Here is a 19,393-nt window from a genome sequence, read left to right on the forward strand (position 1 = left end):
AAATTTAATTCCCCAGAGTGAGAAACGAACAAACAAACATCGCGCTTACTGCCCACTTGAGTCCCTGCGACACGATGGACTCATATATTTACTTGCTTCTACATTATTAAAATAAGTCTCTATTTGTCGACAGAAGTAATAATTAGTTCTCGTATAGAAGGACTCTGTGTGTGCTGTGTGACCGCTACACCTTTTATTACTTCAATGTAAATAGCTCCTTCGAGCACACTCGTATGAATGCCCATTGCCCGTAGCCCATTGCTCGTGCTATATTGTTACTTGTTCAACTTCCTTTTTCTTTGTTTAGATATAGTAATATGTAGGATGAATCTTAAATTGAGATTTGACTGGAAATCCTATGATTATGGTTTTGACTCTCACTCAGGAATTTTTATTTCCCCGCTCTGGTAAACAAAGCGCGAAGTTAATTTCCGCCACTCACCACACAATGTCGTGACAATCGAGCGGTGCTTCGAGGACGGAGTGTCTTAACACTCTCCTCAACCATCTATGTTCTGCTGGTTTTATACAAGTACACTTTATTTTTATTAATAGTATTCGAAATAGTAAGTGGTTTACACTAACGCGCTAAATTCAGGAATTAATTACTACATCGAATTCAAATAATATTTTTTCGTTAGACAACATATTTATTTGTCAAAGAAGGCTCAAAGGCTATATTACAACAGTCACAAGTGTCAACTTTTTGGAAATAAAAAACATTGCGTTGGATACTAAAGTGACTTATCACTCCACCTATCACACAACATGTCACCCACCACCTATGTACTATAAAATACAAGATTTTTTCCGAGTAAAACGTAAAATATAAAAAACAAAAAAATAAGTTTAAAATCTGTAAAAAGTGGAGACAATTATCTGTTCAGATCGCAAGCACTCTCGTTACTCGATTACCACTCGACAGTATGCGCGCTCCTTTGATCATCTACTTGGCCATTTGTGATGCAACTTTCTTACAAATAAGGTACAATTTCGAGTGAAACCGGTACCTGTTAGTTAACTTAATCGCATTACAGTTTCACAGGTCCGCAGTTGAACATTTAAAATATATTATTTTCTTCGAACGAATCGTGACTAGACGAAATGAGTACCTACAGTTAGATTTCATTTTCAATTAGTTTTGTAAAAAAGTGTTGGCTCATTGCTTTGGTTCTGCCGATTCTTGTTTTATATTTATATATGCTTTTATCAAATGGATGTTGCTAGGAATTGTGTATGATATATAAAACATTTTAAACTGAGGCAGCCCTGGCTGTATGTATAATGCAGGTATAATGGGTTACATCAATACGATTAAAGAAGCCTACAGCTTTCATCGATAATTGAACTATTCGTAATAAAAATAACGTATCAAATTGAGCCAGTAATTCCTGAGATACCAAACACACTCTTTACTTAAGATAATTGTGTTTAGTTGACACTCGCTTCGCCAGTTTAAATTTAAATTATTTAATTTCTTGCGTTACCTAACGTAGCTTACAATTTTGTTTGCTACACTTGAAAATATAAAATGGAAAATCCCATTTTTATATGGTCGCTTCTAAGTCCAAAAAAAACATCAAAAATTATATAAGAATTAGTGAATTTCACAATGTGTAAAAAATGAACAATACAGCTAATGTACTCTCCTTATTACAAGGACAAAACGTAATGTGATGATAGGCCTCCTGCACGCCGCCTCGGACAGATGTTTAAAATGTCTGCCCAAAGTCACTGTGCAGATGGCGCGTCTTCTCTTATTGCTGACCACAAAGCCTGCCGCTTTATACCCTAAACCAACATAAATTACCCTAAAATTAGACGAAAAGAGACTTTATTACATACAGATAGTGATATAACGAGTGTAAAAGTAAATTAGTGTTGTTATAAAATGAACGCAACTAGTTTACAATGCAAATGTATCGTTATGCGGACGCTGAATTGCTTTTTAATAAAACCTGGTAAAATATATTGTGTAAAATGTTGCTGGTCGCTTAAAAACATTTTATTATATAATGGGTGTAGTAAATGCCTGAGAGTTAAGTAACTAGAACCAAAATTTATGATTATAAGTAATAATTACCACCAACTATAATTTCCACACGTCCCTAAGTTTAAATGAATAATCCCAAGTTAAGCGTTTAAATGAAATGTTTTCAGCGAAACGATTTAATACACTTTGCAACTCCCACACGCGTATGTCGAGTATGTATGTAGCTGACAAATTTTACACTGTGTTCTATAGGTTCCCTCGGGTCGTAGGCTTTTACGTAGACCCGCTACGGTACGTGCAGCTACGAAACATTTGTTATTTTTACTTTCGTATTTATTGTTTCATATTTTGGGATAAATTAGGGACAGATCACTCAACCCTAGTGAGTTGGAAGAATACATATATATATATAACACTTTTCCCTTACTGAGTGATCGACCGACAACACGCAGTCGAAACTACGGGAGTACTTCTAGGGGAGTGTGGGGAGTACCTAGAAAAAGGATTTTAATATATATTTTTAATTCAACTAAACTAGTCATAAAACTAGTAATGACAATATACTGATGACATTCAGTTTTCTTTATTTGATTGTGGCATATATATTAAAAAAGATATATGCCACATCCATTTATTTACTTTGACACAATCACGTTATACCTTCAATATCAGTTATGGAGTGCTTGTAACGCATGTGAGAACACGCACGACTACCTCCGGCAGATAGGCTGTAATACCCTCGCGTAAGGCAAATACGAGTATGACATCGTTCAATTAAGGTCGTTCGAGAATTTGGAACAAAATATAAAAATTTAATAAGATTTTTTTACGTTAAGACATAAGAAACAGAAATATTCATACATAACGTTTCGTTATTTTGCCCAAAAGATCTACGAGTATATAATATAAAAAACTCTTCTCTTCTCTTCTGTTACTGAGTGACTGACGTTCAACGTAAAAACGAAACTGCTTAATTTACAAAATTGAAATTGACATGTGCAGGGTAGGTTATGCATTATAGGGAAACTAATGTTTCACTCGAATTAACGATCAGCATTTGGGTCCTGGAGGATATGCTTAGGACATTTTTTAGGTTTTTGTTAGTAGGAAAACGCGCTAAGGACGTAACAATTTTTTTTTTAATCTTTATTTAAAGGACTTGTCACATAAAAGTAACATGTCGTCCTGTAATAACTATTATACATGCACCTTATCTATATTAAAACTTAAACTCTGACATTAAACATAAAAAAAAACAAAAACTAAACTAACTAAACAAAAGACAACAACTAAACATAAAAAAAAACTATTACAATTCAACAATTCTCTTATCTAAACCTAAATTTACTAATTTATACAAGCTAATAGCAGCATTAGAACTAGAGTAAACTAGCATACTATTACAAATACCAACATTAAGTATCCTCAAAGATTCGTTCCGAGTACATTCCATCACCATATGATATACATCTTCTTTTTTCCCACATACTGTACACATTGGCGATGCAACTTTATTAATTGTAAAAGCAAAAAGATTGAGTGGAATGTGACCGGACCGAATTCTAAAAGCTAGCACAAGAGTCTAGAGAATACTAGACTTACATTTCAAACGGTAAAATTTCTTTCATATTCATTTTCATCTAGATTAAGAGAAGATTTGTTCTAATAACGATTTCAAATGCTTTGTACTTTTTTTCAAGCTTATATAGTATAATATAGTGGGTAATAATAGTTTCAATTCCTCGAGAGGGGATCGAAACCACAAACAGGAGGTTTACTTTGGGCCCCTGCGCCACGACTGGCCTTATTGTACTTAAATTACACGCCAAAACGCTCTACGCTCTCTCTATATGTAATTCCTTTCAAGATGGCATCCATTGCCAGATCAGAAATGAGATGCTGAATAAAAAACTCCCGAAGCAAGCCAAGATCGGTTCACATACTCGTATAGCATGATATATATTTATTAAATGGAACGTGAATCGCAGTAATTAAACACTGAACTCTCTCTGGGTACACCACTAAATAAACATGTTTTAAACAATAAAATACGTAAGAATTATTGTGAAAGTTTATTTAATTATTAACTTGCATGTAAGAATCAAGTTTTAAATCAAAATTTTCAACGTAAACCCGAAACTCTCAAACTCATTCTCTGAAATGGTGAAATTTTCTAAAGCAAATTATCTCCGTTTACTTTTACAACCAACTACCCCAATATAACAATTATATGAGGGAATGACGAACCAAAACCAAATGCTTATATCGAAACGCAGCATCTGTACCAAAATGAATATCCGAAATTAAAATAACGGTGACGTGCGCGATCCCCCCTCCAGCGCCGCGTGCGAGGTGTCGGCCTGTCGGGGTAATGTAAGGGCACTTATACAGGGTGTTCCTTACGCTCTGATGAATGAACGCGCTTCAATTACGTAGGATTACGAATTATCCTTTATTTTATGTCATTTATATATTGTAACTTATATTAATTGGTTGTTTGTTTTGTGGTCATTTTTGTGTAGTACCTTATATATATATCCTGTATATAATATATAATATATAATATATAATATATAATATATAATAAATATAATGTCCCAGGAGTCAACGGTAAAACGAAAACAGGTGATAGACCAAGTCGTGACAGTTATGAGAAAAATATAAAAAAAAATCTGTGTCATGTATTTTTCATATTATATTGATTTAAAAAAATATCGGAAAAACCGACATCCTGTGATGATTTTTCAAGTCCTAAGACTACAAATATTACTCTTTTTTCATTTTTTTTTCTGTAATGTAATCATGAGTAACCCTTTTGTGAATTACAGTTTAAGATTGAAACATACCTCCATCGGTTTTGAATAAATTGCCGTGTTTTTGCCAAACATTAAATTCAAAATATTTAGTACACCCAACTTTAACCGACTGTACTATAAAAAAATGTACTACACTGTTTTTGCAAGTAACCTTAAAAGTTGGCGCATTTAATCTGGATTCCGAAATGGTACAATACTTGCAGGATTACTTCTTTGTTGAAGAGAGAAAAATCGAAATACACGATAATCGGGATGACGTTCAACGTTTTGGTATCTTTTCCGATACATTCTAGCTGCAGCATTAACATTACATAACCATTCTCCATGAATGAAATGCATATTGTCAATGTGTCAAAGACCGAGTATATGGCCTGCGAGAGCCCGGACTCGGATATATATAAGGTAGTATAGTTGATTCGAATCCTGTATTAGCTTAGCCAAGCACTACCCAGCTTATACACAGAGTTCAAAGTCATGCACGTCTTTTACTATATCTTTTACCTCGAAGCCTAGTACAAATGTTATATGTAGACCTAGATGACCTAGACCTTATTGCAATTTCGTATTTATATATATTTTTATATAGTGGCTATATTTTTAGCATCGCCAGAATGGTGGTCAAAGTAATTGTTTATTTTGTACGAAAAAACCCATGACAAACCGCATAAGAGCATAACAGTTTGAAACAATATTAAATTTTCACAAAGCTGCTGTGTGTTGCAATAAAATTCTAATATCCGTTTAAAAAAAACAAAAAATCACAAAATAACTCGATGTCGGGGCTACTTTTTAAATCCACACAATCGTAAAAAGTCCACTTATAAAGGATCCACAGTGAGAAAAACAATGCAAATATTATGTAAATTGAGGAAGTTTTTTCGAGCGAGCGCCGCCGCCCGCCCGCGGACACGGATTGCTAACTTCGCGTTAATTTCTACTGCAACTCGGTACTGTGTACGTAATTTTATATTACGACTATATTTACATTAGAAGTTATATTTAAGCTGCTGTGAAATTGAGATTTAAGATTAATTAATTGTATAAAGCTGTGTTAAGTGTAACGGCAACTTCCGAGATTCTTCCTTTATTGATGTCTAAAGTCCACCCAAATAAACTTGTTGGTATTTAATTAATTAAAAATACAAGGAATCGTATGTCTTGACACTAGATTCCCTCTATCTACCCCATTAAAAGAGATAAAGCGTAAAACTAAAAAAAAAATAAAACATTTTCCAAGTCCACTCTGGATATAAAAATCCACAATGTCCAACAAAAAGAAGAAAGAATAGGCAAAAAAATGAATATCTCACAAGTGTCATTATTTAGCAACCCCACTTCACTCGCGCTCGTCGATGATGAGAACCCACCTGCTCGTACCTGTCTACTGAGGAAGTTCTCGATTTTTCCAAACTGCACAATACTGAGTCCTTAGATTATGTCTTAATTAGATAACTTGAGGCCGGACTTAATTATAACTTCAAAGGTGTAAATCCTAAACAAGAACCACTAATTACTCGGGGCATCTCTTTCAGCCGCGGGTTAAAAGCGCTCATTCTTTTTATTTAATTTTATTCGTCCATTATTTAGTTTGAAGGAAAAATGAGGGTTGCTATCGAGGTTCTTGCAAAATGGGCTCCTTAGAAGCAAAATGTGCCAAGTTAAGTTTTTAGTACAGAATATATGGTATAAAAAGGAGCTGACTGTATGTCACCAAAACCACAGAGTAGGTACAAGGAACCTAATGTTAAGACACTCTGTTCCCCACCTTCCCTTCAAATTTTAAGATATTGCGTGTTGAACGCAATGCTATGCTTTGTTAAGACAAAGCATAGCATTGCGTTCATTGGCGTTCAATTACCAGAGCAACAAATTGAAACTAATTCACTCCCCGAATCGAGATCGAACCCACACCCGTTGCGTCGACCATCAGATGCTCCCACTATACTACGACGTCTATAATGATTTTAGCTTTATAACGCCGCCCAATCCTATAAAATAAGATTAATTAAATAGGCTGTTTCCTAAGTAGGTACATAAATATAATATATTTCCTGAAACTTAAAGAAATTTTGTTTTTTTTTTACGTTCTTTCCTTTTTATTATTGTACTTTAATGATTTGGAATGCAATATTACATAAAATTATTATTTTTTATACTGTGTAAAGCAAAGTTACTTCTAACCGATGCATTAATCTTTCAAAATACGCGACCAATTATAATCCGTTTTTCAAAACATGCACATATTATATTAGAGAAAAGCTGAGAATATAAAAAAATGTAATTTGGAGTCCTATTTCCTCGTGTGTCCACTAACATAAGAAATAACAATATAGCTACGAGCATAACCGCGGGCGGATCGCTAGTATTTTATGATATTCTATATTATTTGTACAATTTTTTATGCCCAATTTGATACAAATAGAACAAAAACGTTGTGATAGTTTCCAATAACATAACTTTAAAATCGATAATACATGAGTTGGTCCACTTTGCCTTAATTGATCTAAATTAAATCTCCTTATAAGACGCAAAAAACATGCTTAAATATCTCCACGTTTTATGTTCTTGTTTCTTAAACTTCTTTTGAACTTCATTTTAAAACGCCTTTGCTTAAAAATAATACTTGGTCTTTTCAAAGATTAACGTAAATAAACATTTTAAATGTTTTTTAATCTATATGTATAAAATAAGTTATGTTAAATACAATTATTACTTAAATAAGTTGTACAAATGGTGGCGTTAAATTCCGCCATCGAATAGGCAATAACTGTAGATAAAAAACTATATATATCACCGATCCTAACTACATAATTTACAAGATGCGTCTACTAAAATTAAAGATACAGAAAGTCAGCTATGCAGTAATTTTGGCAATTATTGTCATGCACCAGACTCCCTGTTCCTTAAAATCGCCCATTATTAGAAGATCTTCTAACGCCTATTAGAAGTTCTTATATTTTGAAACCATATAATCCTGAGACTATGTACATATATTTATTTAGTATGTATTACTTAACTTTGTACCTAGATATATAAACGGAAGCTATTGATGCTGCGTGTAGACCTGGATGTTAGAACTGGTACTACTGGCACTTATAGAGGAAAATAAACAGAATTTCGACAATAACAAAAATTTACATCATTTCTTATTGTTTGAAAGTTGTACCGGCGGAGACTGATAGTAGATTCCTACAGGACCAACAATACTAACATTTTTTTTGTTCATTCATTCATCATAAAAACTGTACCTATCTACCTACTTTCATTTAATTTCGATTTGGATTGCTAAAGTATTGTTATATTTGCACATCCACCTTACTGAGGCAGATGTAGCGATTCTTTCTTATATAAAAATCAAATAAACCTGTCAAACTATATATCCTCAAAAGTATCGAAATGTATCCTTCCTACATTCCAATGAGACAAAAAGGGAGGCCAGCCTACAGTGGGTTACGAAGGGCGACCAGCACACGTGCTGGGGACGCCTAATGAGGAGGGTTGCACGCCCCTGGGTGACTCTGCTGTAACGGACGCGTACTATTGTCTTTTAATATATTAGACAAATTGTACAACGATTGTGTGCTCTATAAAACGTATAATTTCGTTTTCCCGTTCTCGTACGAAATTCTTGAAATCTGTTCTCAGTGTTCCTGCACCAAGGAAACCACATGCCCATCTTTTTCCGTTTCGCAGTTTTAACTGTGCAATATCTGTCTCACAAGAGCCCACCAAAGACATGAGACATGCAAGAAGTCGCCGTCGCCGAAATCGGTGTGGATATATATATATATATCTGTCTCAGTAAAATACGATTTTTATATATTACTTTTTTAGAGAACGTACAAAATTGAAGTGTGAGTTCAAATCCCGCTGCATTAAAAAAATCATAGGTTTTCAAAAAAGTGTTTTTCTTTCATAAGTGTGGAATAACACTTTAATATGTTAAGAATAGTCATATATGCAGTAGTCTAAATTAAGCCCCGATTATATTTATTTTTATTTCTGTTCAACATGTTGTGAAGAGGCACAAATTTCCTTATTTTCTGTTAGTAATTTCCTTTCTTAATACTACTCTACCCAAAGTAAATACAGGCCAATTTTTTATTAATTTTCTTTGCGTTGTCAGTAACTCCGTAGTGAAACAGTTTTATAACATTAGATTTACGATTTTATAAAATAAGCTGATAAATCAATAAAAATCTTACCTCTAATAGCGTCAAGGATAGCGCCAGCCTTAACCTGGAACAAAAAACTAAATCGTTATTGAACCATATAGTTTTAAATACGATTTAGGATTTCTTGGTTTTAAAATTCATTCTTTGGTTTTTTTTTGCCAAAACTAAGAAAAAGTGAAAAATCATATCCTAAACATATTTTTGACATTATGTTTTAAACCAAAAGAAAATAAAAATGCAGCTTCGTCTTTTTATTTTTTTATGCAAAGGAAAACTTATTTTTAAGATAGTTGGTCTCCAAGCACCGCGCAATCGTCGGTATGTCGATATGGTATCTTAAGTCGCGGAACTCAACTCCTCGTTTTGTCTTGTTACCAAAGCGAAGGTAAGAAAATAATTCATTTCCCGAGATATCACAACAAAGATAATAAAACTTAATTCGGAATACAGCGTGAAGATAAAATAACAAAACTTAAAAGTACCTTAGGTTTCCTAGCAACATCAAATACAATTTACTCTTTTAGATCGATACAGTGAACGACAGCTGACTTATAGAGGTTACTGATGACCTTGCGGGACAAATGAAAGAATCTCACTGTATCGCCACTTGCCTCAATCACAGTGGAATAAGAAGTTGCACTTAAGGTTTCATACTTATATCGTAACTAGATTCACTTGAGTTACCTTTGATTTTTCCTTCATTTATGAAAAAAAAAATTTAAAGGAAAAAAGAAGCCACTTAGGTAAGCGGCTTCTTTTTTTAGGGTTCCTTATCTGCAAAGGTAAAAACGGAACCTTTACAGGATCACCTTACACACACACACACACAAATAAAGGAAAACATCTGAAAAGTCAAAATTTATCACCTATGCTTAAGTTTGTCAATTTAATTACGAAAAAGTTGTACCTCCTTCTCCGTCCTTTAAAATTGGCACGGAAACTTCGGTGGGCGAGTCCGACTCGCACTTAACAGAATTTTTTCATACATGGCGATAGTTAAGCTTTGTAAGAAGAGATACAATAAAAAAGTGTGAATATTTATTTTTATATCGTAGAAGTCGTATAGACCTGGACATCACGAATGTGATATATTGATAGGTTTTCTTTATCTATCCCACACGATGCGGTATGGGATGAGATTTTCTAGTTTTGTTATTAAGCTACTCATTTTTGTTAATAATTAGTGTACCCTCAACATAATAAATAACTAATTCGAGTCATTACGTATTCAGTGGCGGAACTAAACACCGAAATGTGCCTTGCCAGAGCGAGAGTTATTCAACGTTATACAACAAAGTTTAGATTTAAAAATGTCTCTTTACTCTTCTATTATATGTATAATTTATTTTAATAATGCTATTTATGATATTTACTAGCTTGACGCTTTTGAAAAATTTAAAAGCCCAAGTGCGAGTTGAAGAGTTCCGTATACATTACCTATAAAAACGGTTGTAACACAAATACATAATTAAAAAAAATCAAATATGGCCAAATAAAAATCAAAGAGGCCGTCGTGGCGCAGCGGCACAAGGGTGTGTCTGTAATGCGATGGTTGTGGGTTCGATTCCCACTCGAGGAAGGGAAATATTTATTTACGTTTATATTTCCATTTCTTCGCTCTGGTGTCGAGGTAAAGCGCGGTGTTGAGTTCTGCCACTCAATACACAATGTCTCCAGAATGTGGCAGAAAGTGGGGAACACTAGGTTCCCTCTGGCTATCCTGATGTGTGCGGGATACAGTGAGAAGCTGAAAAAAAATCCACATGAAGTAACGTTATATAAAAGTTCATTTCAAAATAACATTTTAATCATAGCAGCACACATTAAAGGAACACATAACTGGCAAAATGATTTTAATTTCTTGTGAGCCTAATTACTCGAGATCGTTCGCGCCTATTCACTTCCGGTGCCTTGCCGCCTGCGGAGTGTGGAGACACTAGCGCCTGCCTGCAGCCTCATTCTTTAATTACTAATGCCTTTAATGAAATACACGTTTCAAATTATATTTTTAGCTCACATTTTAGTGTTGAAGCTTTGCCTCGTTTGCCCTTTGAGTGACGTCTCAAAGTTTATTTGCGTTAATTTAAGCTCCCTCGAACAGAGCTTTTACGTCTGTCTGAAAATTAAAAATTATTTTAAGAATAGAAAATATTTCTTTTCAATGTTTTTTTTATTAAGTAAGGTTACTTACGTTTGCATTAATTTACGTGGTTTTAAGGAAGATTGTGGGTTGAATAAAATAAAAAAATAATTTATTGAACGATTGAGATCTGCGTACCGAAGCACGTGTAAGCGTAAAATTATACTGATATTTTGGTCCATTTCCTTTAGCTTATCCCGCGTATAGCAAGGTGAGCCTAGGGACCCTAGAGTTATAACCCTCCGACGACGTTGCGCCAATTTTCGAAATCAACGCCGCACTTTGGCTTGCCACGAAAATAATTAATTTAATCATACTCCCAAAGAGTAAAATAACAAGTTACATAGTTTTTCCTACCTTTTAACGTAAATGAACCGAAATATGTACGCTGGATGGAGAGGATAGGCAGGGAAACCCTGGTGTCAAGACACTTGCCTCCTAAAATACGAGATACGATACGTTTTTTGTAGTGGCGGAACTGAACGGCGAGCTATAAGTGCGCCAGTAAGACAAACTTACCAGGGCATAAAAATCTAAATAAATCATCCCCCCCGAACACTGTGAGAACTAAATACCAGCGCGCGTACAGTCAGGTGGTGTTCCACTGCGCTCTATTGGCATTATTTTGGGTTTTAGTGTAATCTAAAAACGCCGGAGAATAACACAATAGACGAAATATAAAATATAATTCTATTTTCATTATAATTTAAAGCCATAATATCTGTTAAAATGCATAAAAAATTTCATGAACAACGTAATAGAAAAAAAATAAAATGTGAACATAAAACTAGCTTATGAAAAGACGGGTAAAGTAAAAAAGCGCACGAGATGTATTTATTCGCAATTAAATATAACTGGTGTACGTGTGTGTGTGTACACGTGTGCGTGCTTGTCGTTTATAAGTGAATGTGTGTTTAATTCGCCGGTCCTAGTCGCGGATCTCAAGACGATGCCGAGGCGTGATTCCAAAGCGAGCTGCAATTACCGCACAACGACGTTAATTAAAAGCTTCCCCCCTACATCCCCCCCCCCCATCCACCCCCCGCCCGCTCTAAACTAGCCCTTACAAAAATTTGTTTTAATTAAAAACACTTCTATTTTTTGTTGTGGATTTCGAATTTTTAACGACTGTCCCTCAGACTGTAAACCTTTTGTATAGGAACTTTAATGAATCCGCAAATCTACTTGCAATAGTTTTCTTATGATTTTTTACCTTTTTAAACGAATTTAAGTAAAGTTTTTGTGTGAGTGTCTGTTGCGAACGTTCATTAAAATAGGAACGAAAAAGACAAGTAACGAAACGCAGAGGTGAGCCTTTTACACTTTTTCTTTTGTAGACCTACATATTTAGCGGACAATGGAGGGATTAAACAATTAATTTATTATTTGCAGCAGCTTCACTGTTGCACACCCCCGTAGCAGCGTCTACACGTGGACACTGCCCATGCCTGCCTCATATTACCTAATATATATATTGTTAGAAATAATCAAATAATGACCATAGAGGTTATATAAGAACGACTCTAATTACTGGCTGGCACTTATGGGCTGTCAACGACGACCGAAAAAAAAGGATCGCTAACGTCACTCTGCCCGATAGTTTCTTGAGAACCAGATATTGTTATTAGACTGCTAGATAATTCCCTTTGGTTGTTTAATAATTATTTGAAGCCTTGTTTTAATTCATTACCTTTCCCACTTTATTTAATATTTCCAATAGTTTCTAACATCAGAAGTGGGATAGAAGCCTTAGTTACTAAGCCATCCCATTCCTGATCTTCCTAATATTTTTGTGTAATCGGGTAGAGTTACATGGCAATGTATTCTGATAGTTGACGTTCAAAACTAGAGGGAGACGCCGTACGCGAACTCTCTCCCCTATTAATCACTTCGCGAGACAAAGCCGCGGAGTCTGAGTTCGTGTTGGTGCTGGGTGCGGCACAATGTGCTCCTGCACCATTGACATCAACCTAAACAACGCCAACGCAGTTACCAGAGTTGCCGATATCTGTGGGACGACAAGCACCAGTAGAGCAATACAGCTGAGCGGTTACTTGAAGTGTGAATGAACTCTTTCACGGTGAGATCAAACCAATATTATGTTTCTGATTTTGCCCCAATATTCATGACGTCGACACGTCGTATGACGAAATCGATAAAACTTGCATACTTTACCAAATAACTGTAAAGATTAGACATCCTCTTCCTCGTGGTCAGGTTAGGCCGAGCCAAAATAAAATAATAGCCGCCAGGTACATGATATGACATGCATAGCTGGTATTATGGCGAGGAGAATGGACACCAGATATATGTGCTGTTCTATTTGATTGATAGTTTCCCATTTAGTACCTTTTTGTTTTTGACTATGTATCAAACTTTTTGTGTACTCACCATGTTTTTGTTGTACATGGTGCTTATGTAAAGTTTACAGCTTATATTTGTTTTGTATTTTTTAGTTACTGTATACCTCTGTAGGTGTCAGATTGACTCACAAGAGATTGGTGTAAATCCTAATGCATTTAGTATTTGGTTGCGCGGGAACAGGATCCGACCCTAAATCCTACTATGTCCATTTTATGTCTGAGTTAATGGTTACTTTGTAGGTGTCGGATTGACTCGCAAGAGACTGATGTAATTCTAATGCATCTAGTATCCGATTGCGTGAGAAGAGATCTGAAGTAAAATCCTACCACGCGTATTTGATTTTCATTCTTGTGTCATTGTTTAATACGAAAGTTCAAAGATACATGTTCAAGGACAGATTTCAGATACAAACTGACAATTATATTTGAAACTAATTATTACTAACGCTACTTTTTACAATAACTAATTCCATTTCATATGACAGATCATAACGAAACTGGTAATGTGAGCTCTACTAATACTGATGAAGCTGGTCCTTCTTATGAAACGAAGGAAGGCATCGGGACGCTGCCATGTCAGGAGAGGCCGTGTTAGAAATAATCAAATAATGACCATAGAGGTTATATAAGAACGACTCTAATTACTGGCTGGCACTTATGGGCTGTCAACGACGACCGAAAAAAAAGGATCGCTAACGTCACTCTGCCCGATAGATTCTTGAGAACCAGATATTGTTATTAGACTGCTAGATAATTCCCTTTGGTTGTTTAATTATTATTTGAAGCCTTGTTTTAATTCATTACCTTTCCCACTTTATTTAATATTTCCAATAGTTTCTAACAATATATATTACATACTATATATAAATACTTTCAACAAAAAAGAAGAAATTATAAGTCTGCAATACAATCACTACGATTCAGTTGCGTCAGTCGCGAAAAAAGACAGAGGTATAAAATAAGCTGGGAGCAATAAAAGGGTGAAGTTATCAATGGAAGCCGCCTGGCGGGCCGCCAGCGTCGCCATTGATTTACTATTATACCTACAAATAAAGTCACTATGAAATACTTTTGCCGAAGTAAATACATAAATTCATTTTAATAGATACCACCGTAGCTCAGAAAACAGTAACTGTAGCGGCGATGGTTGTAGGTTCAACTTCCACTGGAAGAAATAAAGTATCATTGAAATATAATAATATTTCATCTATAAAGTCCGCCACTTAAATTGCAATATCTTGAGTTCGGACGTAAAGTTAGAACGGAGAAGAACAGAGTGTCTTAACACCATGTACTCTGCCTAACCTGCTATGCGAGATTATTAAAAAAATATAGTATTTTTTATTCTTTAAAAAATTATTATCTCTACCTATTGTTACGCGCGATATTTAAATCACCCGTCCCAGTAACGAGACAATGGAATTAAACATGCAATTTATTAAATTCGTATATTTATTTATGCCTGCAATTATAGCGGGTAGGAATCCACTACTCATCATTTATAGGTGACGTTAAAGATATATGATTAAACTATAAACCTTTATGATTCATTTACGTATGCATTTTATTAAAGACGTATATTATATTGAAATGAGAGGAGAATGAGAAAGTAGGTTAGGTCATATGCAAATCACTGTTTTCGAGCAGCGTCAGGCGGACTTCGACCTCAAGCATGACGAACTGAAGATCCACCAGTAGTGCGTTCACAGGAATTAAATGAAGTAGAAGTGGTCGCCTTAAAGGAAATCGGCATGAAGCACCACCATTATCATTTGACTTAATTTAGAAACACTTTGAATTAATATTTGTTCAAGTTATTTCTATTTTAGCTTCGCGCTATGTCCAGCACATAGCAGGTTAGGTGGGGGACCTGGGAACCTAGTTTTAAGACACTCCGTTCCCATTAAGACACTCGTTCTCTGTTTACCGCCGAATTCTGGAGGCATTGCGTGTTGAATGGCGAAACTCAACCCCGTGTTTTGCCTCGTCACTAGAACGAGAAAATGTAAATAATAAATTTTCTCTATTAACAAAAACTGTCGCGCTTACAGCCACACGCCGGTCTTTAATTATATTTAAAGTGCTTAAATTTTAATTGTCAATAAAATCGAACTTATAACCCACGTCGTTAAACACAGATATATGACAAAGTGCAATTATTGTCATATTCGTAGCAAAAATATAAAGAGACTATTTTTTACGATATTCAATAACTCTTGACATATTTATGAAGACTGCAAACATATGAACTTCAATGATGAAGACAGAATGAGCTTAATTAAGCACCTGCTCTGTCAAGTTTGTTAGAGCTTTGTGCTTGCATGCATACTTCATGTTGAGTTGAATAATATTAACATAACTACATACTGGCTCGAATTAAAAATATTTTATTTTGTCTCTCTACCTGTGGCAGAGCTAAATCTTAAATCAAGTTGTCATGTCCACAGCATCCTTATACCTATCTCATTTTCATCTCATCTAAGCTAAACCAGGACTAGAGATTTAGTTAAATATTAAAAATCCTTGGACAAATTATAAGATCGTTGTATTTTCGCGAAGGAAAGTTACCGGGAGATTGTGAAAGAACGGCAAATGAAGAGCCAACTAAATATTTCTTTAGCCATTCCTGTTTCCTGAGCTGTTTCACTTGGAACCCACTGTAAATACATGATGAGTTATTTGTAAGACTGCCTCGTGGTGTAGTGGTGTAGTGGTGCTACGTACTATCGATGATTTAGAGTTTGATTCCATGTTGGCAAATTAATTTGTTTTTTTACAACTCTCATGGAAAACTTCTACTGTCACTAATATTTTAAATTAAAATTTAATAGAATATTATATTATTTATTAGCAATTATGAATACTTCTTATATGTAAATCAGTACTTTAATTTTTCGCCAACTTAGGGATATAAATGTATGATATAAATGTATATTGCATTTAATGGAATTCTTAACTGCGCTTTGTTTTAGACCAGACCAAAATACATTCGTTGTGACGCAGCGGCTCGACATCGGACCTTCTCGCTCGACTATGGCAGGTTCGACGTTTATAAGAAATGTCTTAACACAAGGTTTCCCTTGTCTGCACTGCTATATTCGGGATACAGATAACTAAAAACGAAAAACCACCTAGTTAATATACATGAATGCTAATAAGCAATACAATATTCTATTAAATATGAATTTTAATCAAAATCATCGCGAATTGTCTAGACAAATGGTTTCTACTTGGAATTTACTTAGCATCACAAACAAGATCCCGGGCTAATATAATGTAAATGAAAATTTTCTTTTGTTCGCTCAAGATATAAGAGAGCTACTAGAGACACAGATATTATGAATCTTTTATATTCTGTATTTGTGCGGAGGTATTTACGTTTTTCATTAAACTTCATCGTAATAAAACAATAATATCTTTAGTATGGTCTTTTGTTTTCGCGTTTCGAAGGGAATAGTAGAATAAGAAAATGTAGTAATATATCATTTTCTTATCAATTTTCCGTTTATTGTAAAGGGAAGAATATACTTTTAAGACACTCCATTCTCCGCTTTTCGACAAATTTTCTAGACAGTGCGTATCAGGCGGTGGAAACGGAGTTTTTTAATATTATATTCCCCTTCTGCCGTCTGCTAGTTAGTTTTTTTTAGATCATCCACTTAAAAGGGCCTCCGGTAACTGCGACTGCAGGCAGGGTGGGCAGGTACAGTGGGTTACATTGAAACGTTTAACGTGATTTATTTAATAGCCCACCTTGGTCAATGAATTAACGAAAAAAAGATTCAAGATTTATCAATTCATTCATCTCATGTGTCTTGTCACAATCCAACTAATTTTGCCAAAGCTGGGCCTTTATTTAAAATAATTACAGGATTAGAACGTACTTTCTCTACAAATTCTCCATTCTTTTGCGAACATTAAAAAAACAATGTAAAATTAAATGAGACAGTACAAAAATTTGCACAAAAGAAGCGATAAGCTCTATAAGCATTTACAAAAAGCTTCATTTACAGCTAGTAAAAGCTCACGAGGTAAGCTTCACTGGGGGTGAAAGGAAACCCAACGCGGCCGTCCCAAGGTGTGAAGTAATACACACATTACGCCCCCGGCGTCGGCTCCAGTTACCGATCAATTGCGAACGTTATTCACTCTACATTTTGTATGGGGATGGCACTATTATGGGAGTCGAGTGTTTTGTAATGTTTAGTGTTTTAATAAGACGATTATTTATTACTTATTAGTTATATACTTCTCATTACATCACAAAAGTGTCAAAAGAATAATTAGTTTGTGAGTGAGAAAATTGAAAAAAAAATACTACCCCCGAGTAGGAATTCTAATTCACAACCGTCGCGTTTACAGTCAGACGCTCTACCACTGCACCACGACGGCCTCATGTATAAATGATGGAGTAAAGACATAAAACATATCAAAAAATAAAAAAAATAAAATTATGAAACCACCAAACCAACCTACCTACATATAAAAGGCATCATCACAGGTCTATGATAAAAATATATATATATACAAAAAAACATTTACAACAGTTAAAAAACATCAAAACCAGTTCTCAAAAGATTTTCCAAGGAGCCCTCACAATGTGCACCAGGGAAATGTGAATTATAATAAGTAAGGGTGCGAGTCCTGCGGGGCAAGTGTGTGATGTGAGTGACACTGACAACTAACTATATAACCGTCTTTGCGTAGAATTATGCAACACATTTTAGTGGATTTTCCGCTAAAAGAAAGAGTCAAGAATCCATGTATAATGATAATAATAGAAAAAAATTCAAAAATATCACAGATTTGTAGACATGGTATGGAAAAAATAAAATAACGAACGCTTCTGCCACGACCCCGTCATTCTATAGCATGACAAACAAAGAATAATACTATCAAAGAATAATATAAAAATAACATCTAGGTGTAATACACCTAGTTTTAATATAAGCTTACGAAATATCAACTAATAGTTAACGGTGTTAGTTACAACCCCTTTATATCAGGGGCTGGTTAAGTTTTGATTGTCGCTATAAAGTGTCGCCGAGGAGTCTTTACGGGTACAACAGTTACAGTTGAACTTACCTCCTATTAAACAGTTAACATGTAATAAAAATATCGGTTGAACTTTTATCATAGTTAATATTATTATTGTTTAGATGTTTTTCTAATCTATTGTGTTTTCCTTTCTCTATTCTTGCATAGAGGAAGGAAGGTCAAAAATATTAATTGATAAATGGCCGGTCGGGAAGAGAATGTTTAACACTAGGCTTCCTGTGCATCTCTTTCTACAATCTGCATTGTAGAAAAGCTAAAGCTAAAAATAAAATAAAAAGAACAAATAACAATAATAAACTTTTTCCATAAAACGTAACTCGACTTTGTAAATTAGTAGTAAAAGTCATACTACACCGGTGTTATTCGTGATGTATGACACCCTTACCGCGCAGTTGAACAGTCTCACATAGCACGGTGTTCGTAACTTCGATTTTCAGTTTAATATTTGTATCCATATCCAATGTTTTTTCTATATTTCATAGTCTGGTTAGAACTTGTCTTGAGCTTCAGTTTTTTACCGCGATCCGAAAGTAATAAATATACAAGAAAACACACATGCGTGTACTTTATACCAGACTAATATAATTATAAACAATTGTTTACAACAATTGTTGTAAACAATTACACCATAGCGTATGTCGAAGAATACACGCATCTCGGCCTAATTATTTCACCAATAGCAATGATCGACAAGGAAATTACAAAGCGAATACACTCTTCATGGAAAAGGTACTGGTCCTTAAAAATTCATATATACCAATAGAAGGTAAAAGACAAGCATACAATTCTTGCATATCATGACGTATGGGTGCCAAACATGGGTCCATACTAATAAAAATATTCAAAAA

General features: G+C 34.7%; 1 long non-coding RNA gene across 1 annotated transcript in view; it reads right to left on the reverse strand.

Moving 5' to 3' along the window:
• Window positions 1-19,393, reverse strand: part of LOC146537962 (uncharacterized) — a 67,698-nt gene that overhangs the window by 46,896 nt on the left and 1,409 nt on the right. Inside the window, exon 2 of the long non-coding RNA XR_014878144.1 lies at window positions 9,015-9,048. This is a non-coding gene — a long non-coding RNA (uncharacterized LOC146537962). The remainder of the gene's footprint in view (window positions 1-9,014; window positions 9,049-19,393) is intronic.

Source organism: Heliconius melpomene, chromosome 7 (genome assembly GCF_056956725.1).
Source record: "Heliconius melpomene rosina isolate 202511_hmr_F chromosome 7, ASM5695672v1, whole genome shotgun sequence".
NCBI classification, from domain to species: Eukaryota; Metazoa; Arthropoda; class Insecta; order Lepidoptera; family Nymphalidae; genus Heliconius; species Heliconius melpomene.